This window comes from Trypanosoma cruzi (genome assembly GCF_000209065.1).
Source record: "Trypanosoma cruzi strain CL Brener chromosome Unknown tcruzi_1047053505333, whole genome shotgun sequence".
NCBI classification, from domain to species: Eukaryota; Euglenozoa; class Kinetoplastea; order Trypanosomatida; family Trypanosomatidae; genus Trypanosoma; species Trypanosoma cruzi.
This window is the reverse complement of record NW_918648.1, coordinates 655-5,256: the sequence shown is the minus strand read 5'-3', so window position 1 is coordinate 5,256 and position 4,602 is coordinate 655. Positions and strand designations below refer to the sequence as shown.

The following is a 4,602-nucleotide window of genomic DNA, read 5'->3' as shown; positions in this document are numbered from 1 at the left end:
CTCCAGTCACCATTGGATACGTGCATCAAAAAAGTTCTCATCGGCCTGTCCACACCTCAATTTGTGAACTACAGCGGCGAGGCACAGCTGGCAAAAACACGCCAGGAGGCAGTTTCTGACAATGGAACGTACCGCCATGATCCCACGCAAAACATCACTCCGTCCAGCCTTGGAACAAACAACCACCGCGCATTCGCACTTTTGCTTTGCGGTGGGAAATTACTGGAGGTGGTTTGTGAGACTGACAGCGATTGCGAGGCTTGGCTTGTCGCTCTCAAGCGTCCACTGCATTTGAGGACTCCTGCGGAAAGGCTTCTTGAGGAACGACGGGGTACGTGAAGAGACGCACGTGTGCAGCCGAGCGATAGTGACGTGGAAATGCGGTGGGGTGGCCCACCTGACATCCGCAATATGCGAGGATTTGTTTCTTTGGCCCCCGCTGCAGCAGCTCTTTGCGGCGAGGATCACATTCCGCCAGCCCTCTTCCTTCGGGTGGAACAGGAGCCGGCGGAACATTCTCAAAGGCGCACAATAACCGCCTGTGGCGTCCGAGTTTGCTCGGGCCTGGATCTGTTCCGCTCTGGCCGACTTTACGACTAGTTGTGCGAAAAGCGTGTCGTTCCGCCTCCGCACTAATGCCGTGGGATCTTTTATTGTTTTTCTTTTTTTTCCCCATGGCTATTTGTGGTTTTCTTGTGTGCTCTTTTGGATGTATTGAGGCGGCTGGTTGGAGAGAGGCTAACTGCCGCACAATTTTGTGTGAAGAGGACTTTTGAACCCCACGTGTTTGGACTATTAGCGAGTAAAGGGAAGGGAGTTGATGGTCACCACCACTACTACTACTGCTTTTTTCCTTCTCTTTGCTGCCGCTTTTAAGTGGGCTATCCATCATTTCTTGTGGGTGTTCCACACCCTTCTTCTTTCTCTGTTTCCGGATGCGTTTTTTTAGCACCGCCGTTGTGGGGCCATTGCTTTGCCAACATGCATACGCGGGTGGTGCTCCTTCCCATAGATGTGCCGTGAAAAAATATTAATATATTTTCAAATGCGTCGTGTGCTTTTCTGTGTGCGTGTAATGTGGGGCTTAGGCCTCACTCAGGCAGGGGCAATGACACCTTTGCACCATTGCGAGGCGGCCGTCGAGGCGGTGCACTAGCACAACAAACTGTGCGTTCCATATCACACAGAGTATTCGCTACTGTGGGAATCGAACACCTATTTTTTGGTGGAACTACCAGGGCTTATCCACTGGGTGCGGTGCGTTGATTCGGCAAAGGGAACAGAAGGAAGTCCTCTATGAGGTGTGCCTGTGGAGGGAGAACTGAACTGCTACCTTGGTGAGTATAAAATATTGGTATTTATCTGAAGCGAGGGGGTGCATCGCTGTGCATGACGAGACTTTATTCATACGGACGTGATGCGGCGGGTGGAGGAGGCCAACGGGCATGGGCAATACGAGAGCGATGCCATTGTTGCCTGTTGAGATGATTTGAGCAGTGATGATGATAATGATGGGGCGAACACTCTCAGGTAGAAACACTCTTCTCGATGTCAAGGTATTAAAGTTGCACGGTAATGTGCCGCAGGTTGACCGGCCCTCTTTTTGTGAGTTTTTCCGACACGTCGGTGGAGCTGCTCGGCGTTCTCCAAAGGAGTGTTCTGTTCTGCACAGGTGTGGCTGCCCGAGGATTGTATCCGCCACTGGCGGACTGAAGTGTGCGCGGCGATCCTCCGACAGATCTAGCGTGTTGTATTCACCGCACTGGACGGCCAATCCCGCATTGGCAACGTTGGGGACTCTCTGCTGTTCCTCATGCCACACGAGGCAGGATGCATCCCATGCGTGAGGACCCTTTATCGCCAAAGAGAAAGGGATCAGTGGCTCTTTACGGGAAATGAGGCGACAGCAGCAGCAAATGGAAGAATGATAATGCGACTCTTCTCTTTCCACCACCTGACGACGTTGGACCCAAAAGGGGAACTACATGTGAATGCAGAGCACAGCCACTTACGTGTGCACTGTTATTCGACTTGTCGTGAAGCGGGATGGAGCCGTCAACGACTCACCTGGTGGAGATGCGAGCTGGAACGACGATCTCGCACGACTCGCACCGTGTGTGTTCCCATCGTGCATGCGGGCGCACGCAGGGCACTTCACAGAGCCTATAAACCGTTTTTTAAATTTGTGTATGCTCACATTGGCCACGTCGCACACGGTTTCCTTCTTGGCAAGAGACCCGGTGATGTTTGGGCACAACTGCAGAGCTTTATTGGGGAGGACGCGAAGACCGCGAGAGGGACGTCTTCTCTCAACACACAGGAGGGCGGAAGAGGGTGCGAGGGCTTTCGAGGTTGGATGCGACTGCAGTTGGAGGTCCGTCAGGATGATTGGCCGCGAAGTGTGATTGTGCGGAAGCAGCGCAGTGTGACTTGTAGTACTGCTGGGCGGGGAATTGGACGGAGGCTGGCACGGAGTGAAGGGAGGAGTGACACACCCAAGAAGCAAGAGGCCAATGTTGCAGTGACGTTGGTGAAGTGTTTTCCATGGGGTCAGCTGAGATGTTTCTCCCATGGTGCTTAGCTGTGCCCGCGCCAGCCCGTGTTTTCTAATTTTTTTGGCTCCACAGAGTGTCCAGGCTCTTGATTTTTGCTTGCTTGGTACTCCTCCACCATGGGACTCAACGAGTCACGACGAACTATCGGGATGCCAAACCCACGGGAATCGTGGGCTTCAGCGTGGTCAATCTGGATCAGTGAGCGGAGACCTGCGGCACCTCATTCTGCGGCGAGTATCTCACGCACTGTCACGGGTATCAGCGCCTGTGTGTGTCTGCCCTATGACCGGCATTTGTATGGCGTACGCACTTGGCAAGACTGAGGAAAAGGGCGGGAATCCCCACGGGCACGTGTCTGCAGTCATAATGCGTAAATTGTGGACTTGTTTGTGCGGCAAGGCAGCAAGGTCGCTCAGGAGAATCAGCATAGACTGGGAGTACACTTTCTAGCGGCGCGTGCTTGGTGACTCTCGAGGCGAATGCCCCAAAGGGACGTATGTGGGTGATGCAGATGCACTGGATATGCGCAATGCCATGCTTCGTGACAGGGAGCGAGGCAGGGGTAGCGTGATTCCTCGTGCCGTGGACCTATCAACTTTTGAGCAGTTGGAGTGAGGCTAAGGGGACAAGCGTGTGTGTCTTCACCTTCTTGCGGGAGGACGCGCGGAGGTTGGATTTCTTTTGTTATTTTGTTGTCACGGTGCCTGCGGTGACGTTAATGGGGGTTTGTTCTCCAGAGGCATTCATTGTGCGATTTGTGCGTGTTTGGTGTCCAACGTTTTCAGCACCACCAAATATGGTGTTGCGCAGGATCGGAATACATGGATGCGCGAGAGCATCGTGTCGCTCGCCCGTAATAAAACACACGCACACAGTTTCAGCGCGTCTGATGCGTCACGTTCTTCGGAACGGTCGAAATCACTTGTGGGACGTCACTTCATTTGCGGCGTCGGGAAAGTGAAGTAAATGGAGAGATATGCCGAGAACGCAATGCCACTCCATAATACCGCAGGCTGGCGGCGACAAGGAGCAAAGAGCTTCTACTCAACATTGAGAAGAGGGCAGCGCTCTGATGATCCGGTTTGCTCTTTAGTAACTCCGAATGTAGTGTGCACCGTGTGAGCCTTTTTGCTGCGGATATGCAGAGGGGTGATGTGGGGTGGAATTATTGTTGAGGGCAGCACGGACGCCGCCTGACCTTTATTGGAGGGATGAGTGGTGTTATTCCGTGCTTCCTGGCCTGCGTTGTCGCACTCATGCTGTGAGTGCGGATGGCCACAGTAGTGGAGCTGAATACGGTTCAATGTGTGTCGCTCACGGGGACTGCGCAACACATGTTTTTTGTTGGGAGGCCCAAAGGAGGGGCGCATCGCCGTTGCGTGATTCCCGCGGCAGTCCATTACCCTGCGACTGTGCGTGCCGCCGTCCGCTGCGCCACTGCAAGCCTTTGTGAGAAATGGGGAGCGTGACTGCTGTGGCGGTGGTCGAATGTTTCCGAATTGGTGCTTTTGGTGATCCCACTTGGAGCGCCGAGCAGCGAGGGGCCGCACACGCCCAGGAGGTGGGAGTGTCTGCTGCAACCGCACCTGCGATTTGCAGTTGGGATGTGACATGTTTCTTTGGTATTTTTATTTTTGGTGATATGCGGGGCAGCGGTGTGTTGGCGCGTGCGGGCTGCTCATGGCTGCCGGTGTTGCCTTTCCTGCTGTTCTCCCGCTCAACTCCTTTGCGTGCGATGGACCAAGCGTTCTTACGGGCGTGTGGTGCGGCCGCGTTCTTGTTTGGAAAAAAAGCCTTTCGCAGGCATAATGAGACTGCCGCCCGTGCCACACGAGGCAGCGGGGAGTTTCCTGGGATTTATTTGCGGGGCGGCACCGCACCCATGCCGTGTGGTTGATTTGCGTTCCGCAATGCACGGGGATGGGGATTTGCGGTGACAACTTCCTCCAGTGGAGCGACACGAGCAGCACGGGGAGCGGAACGGAGGAGTGGTGGCTGCGTGCTTCCAATTGATACGTGAATGGCGAATGCAATATGAAAGGCAGCG

General features: G+C 54.3%; 3 pseudogenes, besides 1 other annotated feature; all 3 read left to right on the top strand.

Moving 5' to 3' along the window:
* Nucleotides 1-636, top strand: Tc00.1047053505333.30 (annotated as a pseudogene).
* Nucleotides 1-4,602: part of a sequence feature (areas not merged during assembly with more than two copies in the genome that could not be assigned to a particular haplotype) that runs on past the window's edge.
* On the top strand, nucleotides 1,446-2,507 carry Tc00.1047053505333.20 (annotated as a pseudogene).
* On the top strand, nucleotides 2,571-3,170 carry Tc00.1047053505333.10 (annotated as a pseudogene).